This window comes from Camelus bactrianus, chromosome 6, assembly GCF_048773025.1.
Source record: "Camelus bactrianus isolate YW-2024 breed Bactrian camel chromosome 6, ASM4877302v1, whole genome shotgun sequence".
Classification (NCBI taxonomy): domain Eukaryota; kingdom Metazoa; phylum Chordata; class Mammalia; order Artiodactyla; family Camelidae; genus Camelus; species Camelus bactrianus.
This window is the reverse complement of record NC_133544.1, coordinates 73,926,689-73,944,000: the sequence shown is the minus strand read 5'-3', so window position 1 is coordinate 73,944,000 and position 17,312 is coordinate 73,926,689. Positions and strand designations below refer to the sequence as shown.

The 17,312-nt window shown below is 34.2% G+C and overlaps 1 protein-coding gene across 2 annotated transcripts in view; it reads left to right on the top strand.

Annotated features, from left to right (window-relative positions):
* TTBK2 (tau tubulin kinase 2) overlaps positions 1-17,312 on the top strand; it is a 121,229-nt gene that overhangs the window by 36,511 nt on the left and 67,406 nt on the right. Inside the window, exon 1 of one of the 2 annotated variants that reach the window (XM_074365979.1) lies at positions 4,047-4,158. The exons of the other annotated variant lie outside the window; for it this stretch is intronic. The gene's annotated coding sequence lies outside the window, so the exon portion shown is untranslated. Of the gene's footprint in view, positions 1-4,046; positions 4,159-17,312 lie in introns of those variants that run through there. 2 annotated transcript variants of the gene reach the window in all.

Below are 17,312 nucleotides of genomic sequence, written 5' to 3'. Positions count from 1 at the left end.
TTGTCCTTGTGGTGTGACTTCAGTGTTCTTTGAGATCATCCTTTCTTTCTGGCACAGAACATCAGGCTTTCCTTGAAATTTCCCTGCACCATACTTGGAATCAGGAACCGTTTTTCTCCAAGAAGCCCTGTTTCCTTGTATTGGAAAACAATTGAGATCACAGTATGGGCAGTAGGACATTAATTGCTACTGGACCAACACACTTCTCTCAGTAGTTTTTTTTTTTTTTCCTCAGATTTTAATAAATACTAGATTTTGCCTGGTTTATTCTTTTTTTTTTAAGAACTAAAAACTTTTATTTTTCTTAGAATATCACTAAATAGCAAATGAACACTGCGACAAGTGAGAGACTGCAGAAGAAAGGGGAAAGCTTTATCGATGACAGCACTTTTCTCCTGTTTTTTAACCTTGAGGTCCCGCATTTTCATTTTGCACTGAGCCTCACAAATTATGTAGTCTTGCCTGGTTTATTTTTATGTGCACTTTTCAGTTTATCTACATTGTTCATTTTATTTTTAAAAATTCATTTGTGTTCTCTTTTAAATTTGAAGCATCTAAAAGGATGGGAATTATGTACATTTAAACTTGATGTATTATGCTTAGTGCCACAATGATAGCAGAAAGTGGCTTTGTATTTGGTGATAGTTTACATTTGTAAATGGAGATGTGGGGGAATAGGACAACATTAACTCTTCTATTTCTGGTTGTTATTTTCTTCATAAACTTCTTCTTTTTTTTTTTTTTTTTTTTTTTGGTAAGAAAAAGAAATACTAAGATTCTGGAATAGTTTGTTAAAGAGTGTTATAAATACCAGTTGATAAAGTCACCTTTGGATGACTAGAGCTTAAATTCTTAAAACCATATTATATAGATACTCAATTCTTCATTGTTACAAAAGACAGTCACTTGGGTCTTCCAGAAAATGATTTCTGTTTGGCTTAGAAGTTTTTTTATCTTTGCATATAGTTGGGTCTAATGTTTTGGGAATTCAGAATATTGTAAAAAGACTAAAATTTGTATCTTTTTATTAAAGGAAGTCTTCCTAGGATCTTTAAAAGCTTATATTTTCCCCTTGTTTTCAACTGATACATATATATATATCAGCGTAAAAATGGTTTCTCTTTAAAAATATTCTGTAGATGGGATTTCTTACTAATTCTTATGTGTGTTCCCTCCATAATGTGTTTAATCTAATGAAGTTTGTTGTATTTAAAAATCATTACTTAAATGAATGAATGAATGACTAGAAAGTTGTCCAGCCTTTCTGTCCTATTTTAGCTCTTTACTTGATGCTGTGAATGATCAACATCGTCTTATCTCTTGTGCTCTTTCAAAGCACCAAGTTGGGTAAAACTGAGGTTTTCCTCTTTATATATTACCTTTGATGAGAAAGTAATTAATTAGAAGCTTATTTAATTATTTAGAAGTTTTTCTCCTCTAGATCCTCTAAAAGCAAGTGAAGATCCTATTAATATCAAGAAGTAATGGAGAAAATGCCACAGTTTGATAACCAAATAATTTTATTATTCTCAGTTGAAATAGTTAGGAATTAATTTTTCTTGCCTCTTACAAATACAGGAAAAAATTATGCCTTTCCTTATAGCTCATAAAGAGGAAGTGATTTTAATTTGACTTCTGGAGGCCTTTTTTAAACCCTGAAATATTGGTCCTGGATTCTAATTTTGCCTTGGAGACTGCAGAGCACACGCTGAGAGTTGAGATGAAGGGTTAACTGTTACAGAAAAGCAACTGAACCTCTTTTGCCTTCCTTGCTTGAAGTCTCCAGGTACTGCTGTAAAATATGACTACTTTCTTCCCCTAGTCATAAAAATATAAGATATATGTAATTTCCGGGTTAGACCCCTGTTACATTCAGTATAGAAGACTGTCTATGAAAGTTACCCCAAATTTGCTTGCCTTCGTTAAGCTTCTGTTCCATCAAAGGATGAGTTAGAAGATCTCTGGTAACTCCTTTTGTGGGAGAGCTTAGTAGTCAAACTCTGGGACTTAAAGGTTAGGGATAAATCCTTCCTCCTTATTATATCGTTAAACCTTTTAAAAAACCTATCATCTGCTCTTTTGTTTGTTTCAGCCTGTGTATTTTTTCCCTTTAAAGTAACTTTTGCTTGCCCTGATTAAGGTTCATCTTTTCCATCAAAGAGTGTTAGTTGATCATTGAGAACACTATCTGTTCAGTAGGTCCATTTTAACATTTCCTGACTTGGAAAATGTAACATCATCTGCCAGCTTAGGGATTTGCCTCTTCATTATTCTGTTTGGGTTTAGAAAAATGACATGTAGGAAACAGAATAGATCTAGATTCTTTTAAGGAACAGAGAGTTATTTCCTTGAAAAAGAATATAATGTACATATGTGTCTTTGTACACACATGCACATATCTTTTTATATGTGCTTTATATGTACAAAGACGGTCTGGAATTGTGTAGAACTCAAGAAGCCATTGGGAATGGTTATGTTTGGGTACTGGGATTAGATAGACCAGGAAAGGAGAAGATCTTTTGCTGTTTCCCTTTATACCCTTCAGTGCTTAAGAAATTGAGAAAAATAATGCACACATAATGCAAACATTTCTTTTATAATAAAATATAATTAAATAGTAATTATAAATATCTTCAATATCCATTATTATTCTTTATCTTTCTTCGAATTACTGAATGCTTGAAAATGCCTGGTAAATTAGTGCCATGGAGTGTAGGGCAATGTAATTGAAAAGTTGTTTTGTGTTGTGAACTAACTTTATAAATGGTTGGTAGTATTCTATTTGCAGGGAGATCTATAATTGTTTAAGTGCTTACTGTGTGCTAGGAACAGTGCTAAATGCTAGGCTCATTCATACCTATCTTGTTTTAATATGTAATGTCTGTCTCATAGCTAGTTTATGCATAAGATCTCCTTCCATTTTTTTACAATTCTTTTAAAGGGTGTAAATATTCATCGTAAAAAAATTTAAAAATCAAACATAAGAATAAAGTGAAAAGTAAAAGTTTTTTGTATCTTAGCTCCTCACTTTCTTCCAAAGTTAATCACTGCTGCTGTTTTCTTCTGATTTTTCCAGAAACATTCAATACATTTTAATCTGTCTATATATTTATCCACATATATACATACATACATATATACATACATATAAAATCATATATAATATTATTATATAATAACTATCATAATTATATTATATATTATATAATATGTATGATAATTATATATAATTATTATGATAGTTATATATAATAATAATAAAAACCATTATATATGATATGTCTAATGATACTGTGTGTGCGTATGTATGAAATTTCCCTCCCTACCCACGACATGTGGAATCATACTGTATATACTGTTCTGCAATTTGATGTGACCCCTTAGATTCAGACAGTAAGACTCATTTTCTATGCACTTCTGTGTTTTGCAGAGGAGTGACCCTTCAAATGTACCAGTTGGATCATGTAGCTCCCCAACCATTGCTAAAATACTTCAGGGCCTTCCTTAAATCAGATAAATCTACCCATCTTAACATGGCATAAAAGACCTTGAATTGATGGCTGCCTGCTTCTCTGGCCTCTTTTCTTGAAACTGTTAGTCATCCTGAACTTGTTTTCAACTTCTTAAACAGTTTATAGCTTCTCATCTGCGTTTGGCTTCCTCTGTCTCATATTGTGGATAACTTTTTTCTTCTCTCAAAAAATTTATAACAGTCCTGGTATTTATAAAAATCCACAGATAAAATGAGATTTAAAGAAGTAAAGCGAAGTACAATAAAGAACTTCACTTTTTTCCCTAAGCATTTAATATCCAAAAGTATATATGCTTTAAAAAATGTTATCCTATTAGCTTGCTTGTTCCCTTTTCCTCAATAAGGTTATTACAGGATTTATTTATTTTTAACTTTTAATTTCTTATAATCAAAGCTAAACAAATAGTTTAAATAGTCAGTTCTACAAAGTTTGTTATGAAAGCAGTAGTCCAGGTTCTGGTTCCAGATGAGATGGAGTAAGCACACTTCACCCTGTCTCTCCCACTGAATGCAGCTATAAAACCTGGACAGAATGCTTGGACTGGCTATTTGAGGACTCTGAAAAATAAATAGTAGGAGGCAGATTGGGGAAGAAGACCAGAATTCAAAGTACTACTGAACCGGCGGTGAGTCTACCATTTTTTTTCTTCCAGTATGCGCCAGCCTGAACTTAATGTATCCTGAAACTTGGATGTGAAAATTATTAACATGGACAGAAAAAGCACCAGGAGAAGCCCTCTAGTTCTGACTCAAGGACCATGAAAAGGGTCTCTTAATGCTCAGAGAAAATGTGGCAATCCCACATCCTTCTCTTTTTTTCTTCTTTTTTCCCTTTTCCTTATTCTCTTGCACCCCAGGCCTCAAGCAATCCTTGGCAGTGGCTGCAGTGGCCTCCGTGGGGCAGGCAGGAGCCTAAATCTCAGAGGGAAGGAAACCTTCCTTTCAGATTGGAGGAGTACGGTCTCAGGAGAATGGGGCATATCCCATTGCTTTTCTTTTCCCTCTGCTCTTCTGTTGCTAGGCCCTGATGTGGGTGCAGTTATGGGAAATACATAGCAGAATGGAGTTAATGAAGCCCCAGCTTTCTGCTGAAAGGCTGAAAAAGGGGAGCCCCAGGAAACCAAAAGATTACAGGAGAATGAGGAGCTTGGGAAACTGATCACTTAAAGTTGCTCACGGACTCCTGAGCTGACTTCGAAGCTGTGTGTGCGTGGATCTAATCCTAAATGGCATATGAAAACATTGAGGACTGAATTATGGGATAGACCACCCCCAAGCCCCAAACTGGACTCTGCGTGGGACAATTATGGAACTTATTCAGTATGACCGCAAAGGCCTTGCAAACTGAACTGAAATTGGAGATACAACCTACAGAAAGCTGGTCAGAACTTGAAGTGTGAACTCAAGTGGGTCAATTACTGGCTAAAACAAAAACACCAACATCCTTGGTGGGACTTAAATAAGATCCAGAGTCTCATAATATAATATTTTAAATGTCTAGAATACAATCTTGCATTACTCAGCTTAAAAAGAACCAGTAAAACCTGAACTCACATGGGAAAAGACAGAAAACAGATGCCTGTGCCAGGATCACAGATGTTAAAATTATCTCAAAACGATGTTTAAAATTAGCTATTATGACCATATTCCAGGAATGAGTGGGAAGATAGAAAGTCTCAGCAAAGAAACAGAAGATATAAAAAAGAACTAGATGGAAATTTTAGAACTGAGAAATGCAATAATGGAAATGAAAAACTCACTGGATGGGCTCAATAGCAGAGAGGACATGGCAGATGAGCCGATGAACTTAAAAATAGATCAACAGAAATGATCAAATTTAAAAAACAGAGAAAAATAGTTTAAAATAAATAAATAAGCAGCATCAGAAACCTTGAGACTATCATAAGATCTAACATTTGTGTTGTCAGTGACCCAGAATGAAAAGAGAATGGTTGTAGTGTGGCAAAAATATTTGAAGAAATAATGGCATACAGATTGGAAAGGAAGAAATAAAACTGTCCTTGTTTGCAGAAGACATGATTGTATATGTAGAAAATCCCAAGACATCCACAAAAATTCTTAGAATAAATGGGCTTGACACATGATTCAAGATCAGCCCACAAAAAGCAATCATATTTCTGTATACTGGCAATAAATAATTGAAAACTGAATTTAAAAAAATCCATTTGCAATAGCTCTCCGAAAATGAAATACTTAGGTATAAATGTAACAAAATATGTATGAAATCTCTATGCTGAAAACTATAAAACCTTGATTTTGTAAGAAACAAGATTTAAGTAAATGGAGAGACATACCGTATTCATTAATTAAAAATTCACCGTAGTAAAAGATGTTGATTCTCCCCAAATTGATTTATAGAGTTAAAGCAATAACAATAAAAATCCCAACAGCACTGTTTATAGTTATAGAGAAACTTATTTTAGAATTTCTATAGAAAGGCAAAGGACCTAAAATAGCCAGAAATTTTTTTAAAAGGAAAATGTTGGAAAAAATCAAACTACATGATTTTAAAACTTAGTACAAAGCTACCACAATCAAGACTGTGGTATTAGCATAGATATATAGATCAATGAAATAGAGTAAATTCCAGAAATAGACTCAAACAAGTATGGCCAATAACGTTTAACAAAGTTGCAAGGTGAAAAAAGAATAGTCTTTTTGATAAGTGGTATTGAAACAGTTGGACATCTGTACACAAAAAGAATGACTCTTGACCTAAACCACACACATTATAAAAAAAGAACTTAAAATATACCACACATCTAAATGTGAAGTATAAAGTTCTACAGCTTTTAGAGAAGAACATAGGAAATCTTTAACCTGGGTGTAAGTGAGAAGTTCTTTTGCATGACACCAAAAGCATGATTGATAAAAGAAGAAGTTGATGAATTGGACTAAATCAAATTAAAAGTTTTGCATGTGAAAGACACTATTAAGAGAATGAAAAGGCAGATTATAGACTGGGAGAAAATATTTGCAAATCACATACTTGCAAAGGATTTATATTCAGAAAATGTAAAGAACTCTGAAAACTCAACAATAAGAAACAATCCAATTAAAAATCTTTAATGGGTTTTGGCAGAGAATACAGAGTGAAAAATCAGCTCAGCAAAAGATGTTTAACATAACTAGCCATTAGGGGAATGCAAATTAAAACCACGGTGAATTACCACTGCACATCTATTAAAATAGTTTAAAACTTTTGACAATACCAAGTGCTGACAAGGATGTAGAGCAGCTGGGAACTATCGCACATTACTGGTGGGGATGCAAATTGATGCAGCATCTCTGGAAAACAGTTAAACATACACTTACCATATGTTAAATACGGATTTACCGTGTGACCCAGTAATCCCACTTGTAGGCATTTATCCTAAAGAAATCACAATTTATATTCATACAAAAACATATACATAAATTTTATATCATCTTTATTCTTTATTGTGAAAAATACGTCCTTCAAAGAGGACTAAATCAACTGTGACATAGCCAAACAATGGCATACTATTCGGCAGTAAAAAAAAAGAATGAACTACTGATTCACACAATAATTCTTAATTTCTTCTTAAGGGACTATCTCTGGGAACTTCCTAGTCTGATCCAGTCAGTCCTGGTTATTTTCTACGTTCACAGCCATCATCCTTGGATCACACCTCAATGTCTTCCTGGGGATTCCCTTTGCTTCTCTTTTATATTTTATGCTTTGTTGAATCTGTTTCAATTTTTTGTTTATTCTCATTTTAGTGAACCACCCCTCTACTAGCTTCCTGAGTAAAGAGTGCATGGGAGGTATAATTTTGAGACCTCTCTTGCACATCTGAAAGTGCTTTTATCCTACCCTCATGTTTAAATGAAACACTGGCAGGATATAGATTCTACCTTATCTTCTTTTTTCTTTTTTTTTTAAATTGAAGTATAGTCAATTTACAACATTGTATTAGTTTCAGGTGTACAATACAGTGATTCAGTATTTTTACAGATTGTACTCCACTTAAAGTTATTACAAAATGATGGCTCTATTTCCCTGTGTTGTGCAATATATCCTGGTTACTTATCTATTTTATACATGCTAGTTTGTTTCTCTTTTTTTTTAACATTTTTTTTGAGTTATAGTCAGTTTACAATGTTGTGTCAAATTCCAGTGTAGAGCACAATTTTTCAGTTCTATGTGAACATACATATATTCATTGTCACATTCTTTTTTGCTGTGAGCTACCACAAGATCTTGTATATATTTCTCTGTATAATGTTGTTTATCTATTCTACATATGCCTGTCACTATACAAATTTCGAACTCCCAGGCTGTCCCTTCCCACCCTACTCCCCCTTGGCAACCACAAGTCTGTATTCTATATCTATGAGTCTGTTTCTGTTTTGTATTTATGTTCTTTTTTTTTTTAGATTCCACATTTGAGCAATCTCATATGGTATTTTTCTTTCTCTTTCTGGCTTACTTCACTTAGAATGACATTCTCCAGGGACATCCATGTTGCTGCAAGTGGCATTATGTTGTCATTTTTGATGGCTGAATAGTATTCCATTGTATAAATATACCACAGCTTCTTTATCCAGTCATCTGTCGATGGACATTTAGGCTGTTTCCATGTCTTGGTTATTGTAAATAGTGCTACTATGAACATTGGGGTGCAGGTGTCTTTTTGAAGTAGGATTCCTTCTGGATATATGCCCAGGAGCAGGATGACTGGGTCATATGGTAAGTCAATTCCTAGTCTTTTGAGGAATCTCCATACTGTTTTCCACAGTGGCTGCACCAAACTGCATTCCCACCAGCAGTGTAGGAGGGTTGCCTTTTCTGCACAGCCTCTCCAGCGTTTGTCATTTGTGGACTTTTGAATGATGGCCATTCTGGCTGGTGTGAGGTGATACCTCATCATAGTTTTGATTTGCATTTCTCTGATAATTAGTGATATTGAGCATTTTTGGATATAGAATTCTAGATTGAATATAATTTTACCTCAGAAATTTGTCTTCATACTCATAGTGGTTGAGAACTATAATTCCCATTGTGATTCTTGATACTTTGGCAACTTGTTTTTCTCTTTTTTCCAGTGTTGTGCAATTTCATTATGATATACCATGGTATGGGTGTATTTTCATCTAGTGTGCCAGGCTGTGTCCTTTATTGAAACTCACTATCTGAAAGTTTTTCTTGGGAAATTTTCTTGAATTGTTTTGTTGGTGGTTTCCACCTGTTTATTTTGTTTGTCTTCTCTTCCAGATTACCTGTTATGCACATATTGGGCCTCTTGTAGTGGTTTCCTAATTCTTTTATCTTTTTTCTTCTTTTTTTAACATATGTTTGCTTATACATTTTTATAATAGGTTAGTACATTTTAAAAATACATAGGGTGATGATAAAAAAAAATTTCTTCTGTATAGCACAGGGAACTATATTCAATATCTTGTAATAATCTGTAATGAAAAATAATATGAAAACGAATTTATGTGTATATGTATATATGTGACTGGGACATTATGCTGTACACCAGAAATTGACACATTGTGACTGACTATACTTCAATTTAAAAAAATACTAGGGTGATGAAATCATTATCATTTTTTTCCATTCTAATCATAAAAGCCTGCTAGTTTTAGTTTTAGTAGCTCGTGGTGAGCTACTTAGAACCTAAGAGATTGTTAGATGGGCATCCTCATAAGCACTGATAGGAGCCTTGTTCCTTAGGCTCCTTCGCTGAATTATTTTTCCTAGGGACTTGGTTTAGAAGATACTTTCCGTTTTTTTGGTGCCAGTGTCAAGTTAACTCAATCAAGCTCCCAAGATCTATGATGCATTCAAATCTAATTAATCTATTGATTTCTCTGTAATGCTTATTCTTTGTTTTTATAAGCTATAATTTGATCTTGTTCTGCCTATATTGGTCTTGTAATATACTTATTTCTTATAACAAGATTGTACATTCTCTGAAGATAGGACCTGTCCTTTATATTTTTCTATTTCCCATTGGTGTGGATATTTCATGAGTTGTTATGGGTATGGTTGGTTTTTGGTGGGGAGTGGGTAAATATGAGGAGTAAATGATAGATGGATAATGAAGCTAAAACTGGTTTTGTTGTGTCCTTAGCAGTCTGATAGTCCAGCTTTACAGAATTTCATTATTTGCTAATTTGTAATTGACCTGGAATTTGTTCTTTAATTTCCAGAGCATCCACTTTTGACTTTTTTGTTTAAAAAGGAAAATGATTGATGCTCCTTTCTGACTGAAAAGAAATTCTTTCTTCTAGCAGCAAATCATGTAAAATTACTTGCTTTTTGCATGGCATTTTACTCTTATTACCATTTAATCCTAGGATGTAGACCACCACACCACCACCTGCCATAGTTTTAAGCTCTTGAATTGAAAGCAAGAGTGGTAGATGATCATCTGAAATTGTAAGAACAGAAGTATTCTTTAGGTTATGTGCAGTTGTTAAGCATACAGCATATCTATTCCATTAAGAAAAAAATTGGGCAGTTAGAGAATGGTTTATCACTACTTGCCTTAGATAAATAGAAATCTTTTCTCATATCACAGTTAAAAGTGTGTTTAACTAGTAAGGTCTTACCTTGCCTGTAATATCTTTAGATGTTATCTGTCTATCTGAATTAAGTCTACTTCTTATTGTCTTTTTTGGGTGGAGATATCATTGATTATTTCTCTTTTGCACAGAGCTTGGTGACAGACCACAAGCATTCCCTGTAGGGCTAAAGTGATCATGAGCCAGAGGATTAAGAAAAGGCCTTAGTGGTATAAAGATCTGATTCGTATATTCAGGGTTCCTTTTGTCTTTTAGAGGATTTCTAAGAGGAGAAACGTAAGCAGAAAGTTAAAACTGGTTTGTTGATATATTTCCATCCTATATTTTCTTGCAGTCAATATGGCTCCTAGTGAACCATGCTGCCTTGCTGACTTTTTTCTCTAGTTCTCCCACCTGAACAGTAACCAGACTTTTACTGTTACTCTTCTCCAGGGCACTCTTATTTTAATTGTCTTGTTTATTTTTCCCTCCTCAGTGCCTGGGTAGGTGACTAACTTACTAAATATCTAAAAATCTAATCCTGAGTATTAATTTATTATTAGTACCTCCTACAGGTATATTTAGATTTTAAGAGTTGTATCTGATTTGAGGAGATGAGGTTGATGGAACTAATATGAGCAAAAAAGATAGAACATTTGTGAGGGAGAATTAAAAAAAAGAAACAGGCCTCATGATAGCGTATAATTTGTGTTGAACAGAAGGAAATGAGGTTTGGTAAGTAATGTGGAATGAATCTTGAATTCCAGGCTCACCAGTTTAATCTTATTTCTTTAGGCATTATTATTTATGGTTTCTTGAGTAGGCAAATGACATAATAAAAACAATTATTTGGGGGAGTTTATCCTATGAATAGTGCGTGAGCAGTGACATTATGGAACTTGTTTAACCTGGTCCAGTGAAGTGCAGTCAGATTTGACAGAATGGGTGATGTCAGGGAGAGGCACATGATAGGTGAACCTGGTCAGTAGAGCCAAGAGTTTAGCTTATATCTGTCTCCCTCCAAAATTAGTGCTCATAATCACTAAGCTTTAATGATAATAATAGAGAGCATATATTGAACCTTTACTATGTACCAGGCAGTATGTTAAGTATTAGACATACCTTAGCTGATGTCACTTGTGCAATAACTCTTTGAGAGAAGTGCTATTATGCTCTTCATGTGGCTTGTAGACATTAAGTGGAAAAGCTGATATTTAACTCAAGCAATCTTGAGCATGTGCACTTTTCCTCCACCCCAAGCTGAAAGATCCAGAGGTGGGATGTGCTTTAGTTATATTTTGATGGTTTCCTCTGCTTTGCAGTACCTTCTTGATTTAATGCAGTCCCACTTGTTTATTTTTGCATTTGTCATCTTTGCTGTTGTCAAGTCCAAAAAAAGTCCAAGACTGATGTCAAGGAACTTACCTGCTGTGTTCTATGAGTTTTCTGGTTTCAGGTCTCATAATCAAGTCTTTAACCCATTCTGAGTTGATTTTTGTGATGGTGTAAGATAAGGTCTAGTTTTTGATTTTTTTTTAACATTTTTTATTGATTTATAATCATTTTACAATGCTGTGTCAAATTCCAGTGTAGAGCACAATTTTTCAATTATACATGAACATACGTATATTCATTGTCACATTTTTTTCTCTGTGAGCTACCATAAGATCTTGGAATTTCAAAATTGTAGAATAGATACACAAGATTATACTGTATAGCACAGGGAAATAGATAGGGTCTAGTTTTCATTCTTTTGCACGTGGCTATCATCTGACTGTGTTCCTGTGATTATCTCTTCCATACTGTGAACTTTATCCCCATGCTCATTTCTTTCACAGTTGAGAGATGATTGCAGATAGCAACTAGAAGGGACCTGTATTCTTTCTCTTTAAAAACAACATCTCTTCTCATAATTATATGAAAGTGTTGAGCTTTTGTTCAGATTAGAACATCCCTGAAACAATTACACTTGTTAGAGTAATATGATATGCATTGATTGTCTTTGGTCTTGAATATCTAGTTTTCTTCCCATCATCAAACTGATACCAATTTGTAGATTATTCTCATTGGCTTAGAGCCGTTAATGCCCAGCCTTGCCTGAGAGTGGATCAAACCCATTGAGACAGTAGATACACAGTTGAGAAAGAACATCTGAAGGGAAATTTGTGTGCTATTATTAATAAGGAGGAGTGAACACTAAATAGTTAATCAAGAAAATGCTTTATTGTAAACTGACTATATTTCAATTTAAAAAAAGAAAATGCTTTATAAATATATTATCTAATTTAACTTTTTGAATAGCTGTGCTGAGGAAAACTGATATTTGCTCAAGTTCTCATAATAATTAAGTGACAGAGTTGAAATTAAACTCTAAGCCAGTGCTTTTTTTCTTTCTACCAGTATTGTGTCTTCTTCAAAGAAAAATAATAGATTGTCCTGCATGATACAAGGCATTAATGACCCTACCTTCAAAGGTTCAGTAGTAGGTTTCTACAGATTCCTTAATTAAAATGTAATAATCACAAGGTACTAAAAGTTATGGGGTGCAGCTTAAGCAGTAATAAGAAGGAAATTTATAGCAGTAAATGCCTGCATTATGAAGCCAGTAAGATCTCCAGTAGATAACCTAACCTTCCACCTTATGATACTAGAAAAAGAAGAGCAAATTATACCTAAAGCAAGCATAAGGAAGGAAATAAAGATTACAGTGGAGAATAATGAGAGAGAGAATAGAAAAACAATGGGGAAAATCCAGAAAACTAAAAATTGGTTCTTTTAAAAAAGTGAACAAAATTGACAGACTGTTAGCTAGACAGACCAAGAAAAAAAGAAGACTCAAGTTACTAAAATCAGGAATGAAAGAAGGGACATTTCTATTGACCTTACAGAAATATAAAAAAGATTATTATAAGGGAATACCATGGAGTACATAGTGACAAACTTACATGAAATGGACAAATTCCTAGAAAGATCTAAACTATTGAAACTGACTCACGAAGAAATAGAAAATCTGAATAGACCTTTAACAGGTAAAGAGGTTGAATTAATAATAATGAAACCACCTACCCACAATGGAAAGCCCAAGCCCAGATGGCTTCAGTGGTAAATTCTACCAAACATTTAAAGAATTAATGCCTACTTTTTTTTTTTTTTTAACAAACTCTTCCAAAAAAATAGAAAATGAGAGAACATTTCCCAATTCATTCTTTGAGGTCAGTATTACTCTGATACCAAAACCAGGCAAAGACATCAGAAAAAAATAAAAACCAATGCCTCTTATGAATACAGATGCAAAAACCCTCAGCATAATACTAGCAAACAGAATCCAGCAACACATAAAAAAGATAATTCACCACGACCAAGTGGGGTTTATAAATGTCTGGAATTCCAGGTTGGTTCAAAATGTGAAAATCAATTAATAAAATACACATATCAGTAGAATAAAGGACAAAAACCACATGATTATGTCAGTAGACTCAGAAGACCCATTTAACAAAATCCACTACCCCTTCATGATAAAAATACTCAAACTAGGAATAGAAGGAAACTTGCTCACCCTGATAAAGAGCATCTATTAAGTAAAAAAACAAAACAAAACAAAAACCCACAGCTAATATGTTAAAAAAAAAAAAAAAAAACAAAAACTGAGCTCTTTTCCCTGAAGGAACAAGACAAGTATTTCTGCTCTTGCCACCTTTATTCAAGTCAAGAAAATGAAATAAAATACACCCATCGTGGAAAGAAGTAAAACTATTTCTATTTGCAGGTGACGTGATCTTTTATATAGAAAACCCTAGGGAATACACTGAAAAATTATCAGAACTAATAAACAAGTTCAACAAGATTGCAGGATACAAGATTAATATACAAAAATCATTTATATTATTAGATGTTAGTGATGAACAATCCAAAAATGAAATTAAGAGAACAATTCCATTAACAAGCAATAGCATCAAAAAAATTATGTAGGACTAAATTTAACAAAGAAATATAAAACTTATACTCTGAAAATTACAAAACAATGTTGAAAAAATAAAGAAGACCTAAATAGATGTCAACATAGCCAATGCTTATAGACTTAAGATAGCAGTACTCCTGAAATTGATTTACAGGTTGAACACAGTCCCTATCAAAATCTCATCTGGTACTTTGTAGAAATGGACAAGCTGATTCTAAAATTAATATGGAATTGCAAACAATCAAATAGTCAAAACAATCTTGAAAAGAACAGAGTTGGAGCACTTGCTGATTTAAAAACTCACCACAAAGTGACAGTGATAAAGACATTATGGTACTGGCGTAAGGACAGAAATTTAGATCAATGAAATAGAATTCAGAGTCCAGAAATTAATTGTTGTGTTAGGGTCAACTGATTTTGGACAAGGGTACCAAGACAGTTCAATAGGGAAAACAGTCTTTTCAACAAATGATTTGGGGACAACTGGATTGGATATTGTAAAATAATAACCACTCCTGAGTTATATATGTGTCTTTTGTTCTAATGAAGCAACTCTTGGTGAGCTCCTGAATAGCTTCAGGATGGTGTTTAGGTCAGCAGAAAGACCAAGCCATGATTAGAAGTTCAGAACTTTCAGCCCTGTCTCCTATTCTCCAGGGAGTGTGAAGGGCTGGAGATTGAGTTAATGACCCATCATGCATAAGTGATGAACCCTCCACTAAAATTTAAAAATTAGGGGTTCAGAGAGCTTCTGAGTTGGTGAACATGTGGAGGTGCTGAGAGTGGTGCACTCTGAAACAGCATGGAATCTCTGTACCCTGTCCCACATGACTTGCCCTGTGTATCTCTAAATCTGGCTGTCCATCTGTATCTTTTGTTACATCTTTTGTAATAAACTGGTAAACATAAGTGTCTCCCTGAATTCTGTGAGCTCTTCTAGTAAATTATGAAACTCAAAGAGGGGGTGATGATAGGAACCCCAATTTATCACTGTTTAATCAGTAGTACAGGTGACAGCCTGGGATTTGTGACTGGCTTCTGCAGTAGGGGCAGTCTTAAGAGACTGAGCCCTAACTTCTGGGGATCTGATGCTAACTCCAGGAGGGTATCAGAACTGAATTGAATAATAGGACACCTCTTAGATGGTGTCTAGGAGAACAGCTTGATATGTGGAAAGACCACACACCTGGTATGAGAAGTAAGATAGTCTGAGAATAAAAGTGAAACACAGGAGGAGTATGTCTTTCTAAGACAACTACACACATGCAAAAGAATGAAGGTGGATGTTTATCTTCCACTGTATATAAAAATTTACTCAAAATGGATCAAAGACCTAACTGTATAAAATTCTTAGAAGAATACATAGGTGTAAGTCTTTGTGGCCTTGGATTAGGTGATGGTTTTTTAGATATAACACCGAAACCACAAAATGAGACAGATAAATTGGACTTCATCAGATTTAAAAACTTTTGTGCTTCAAAGACCACCATCAAGAAAGTGAGTAGACAACTTGCCAAAGAATAGGAGAAAATATTTACAAATCATACATCTGATAAGGGACTTTATCTGGGATATTTAAGAACTTTTATATAACTCAATAATAAAGAGACAGATAACTCAGTTGAAAAATCAGCAAAGGATCTGAGTAGACATTTCTCCAGAGAAGATATACAAATGGCCAATAAGCATATGAAAAGATGCTCAACATCACTCGTCATTACGGAAATGTAACTCAAAACTGTAATGAGATACCACTTCACTCCTTCTAGAATGGCTACAATCAAAAAGATAGCTAATAACAAGAGTTGGTGAGAATGTGGAGAAATTAGAACCCTCATATGTTGCTGGTAGGAATATAAACTGTGCAGCTCCCTTGAAAAACTGTCCATCAGTTCCTCTGGACTGCTTAAGATTAAACATGGAGTTATCATATGACCAGCATTTCTACTCCCAGTTAAAGACCCAAGAGAGATAAAAACATATGTCTGCACAAAAACTTATACATGAATGTTCATAGCAACATTATTCATGATAACCAAAAAGTGGAAACACCCCAAATAGACAATCAACTAATGAATAACTAAATAAAATGTGGCATATCTATACAATGGAATGTTAACAACAATAAAAAGGAATGAAGTACTGATACACGTTACAACATGGATGAGCTTTGAACACATTATGCCAAGTGGAAGAAGCCAGTCACAGAAGACCACTTATTGTATGATTCCATTTATATGAAATGTTCATTCAGAACAGGCAAATCTATAGAGATAGGAAGTAGATTAGTAGTCTGCTAGGGCTAGGAGAGTTGGGAGTGGGAGGCGGGGGGACAGGAAATGACTGAGTATGGGTTTTTTTGGTGGAGTGGTGTAGGACTGATGAAAATGTTCTAATACTGATTGTGGTTATGGTTGCACAACCTTGTGAATGTACTAAAAACCATTGAATTTTGCATTTTAAATCAGTGAATTTTGTGGTATATTAATAATGTTTCAATAAAGCTGATATAAAAAATTTATTCATTCATCTGTTCACTTAGTATGTACTCTGTGCGAAGCTGGGTAGTAGAGTCCCTTCCCTTCACGTACTTACAGTCTAGAGGTCAGACAAGCAGACATAGACAATATAGCCTAAAGATGCTGAAATGAAGTTCATACGTATATTATATGCTGGTGCCATTATGTATAGTTTTGAGAACCTGTTAAAATTAATCAGGAATAAAATGAGGGTTGGCTTGGTTTGACATTACTTCTATACAAGAGAGTCCTACTCTATAGTGTCATTGAAATTATTTACATGCCTTTTATACTGGGAGTTCCTAAAAGTTTATAAAATGGTTGTCCCAGGGACTTTGAGTTGCTTCTGTAATATTTCTAGACCTTACTTCTAATCTTACTGTGCATAAATATTCTTGTGAATGGAGAGTCATGATCAGACCTTAGAGTGTATAGTATATGACAGTTTTTAAAAATTTGCTTACCAGTTAGATATGACCTAGAAGACTGTCTAATTTACCATAAAGGTTGTTACAGCCCCAGTTTCTGGACTGTACTCAGGATCCTTATCTGAATGACACTTTATTAGGTCTCATTTCGTATGTTCTATGCTTGACAGCCTGGTTCTGTCTTTCTGTTTTTTCACAGCAATTATTTTGAATTATTAACATTCTCTTCAAGCATAACCCACCCTGCTCCCCTCATTTTTAGAGATTATTTTGCCTAATTCATCACAGAATATGTGGAAGCTGTGAGGTACAAGACT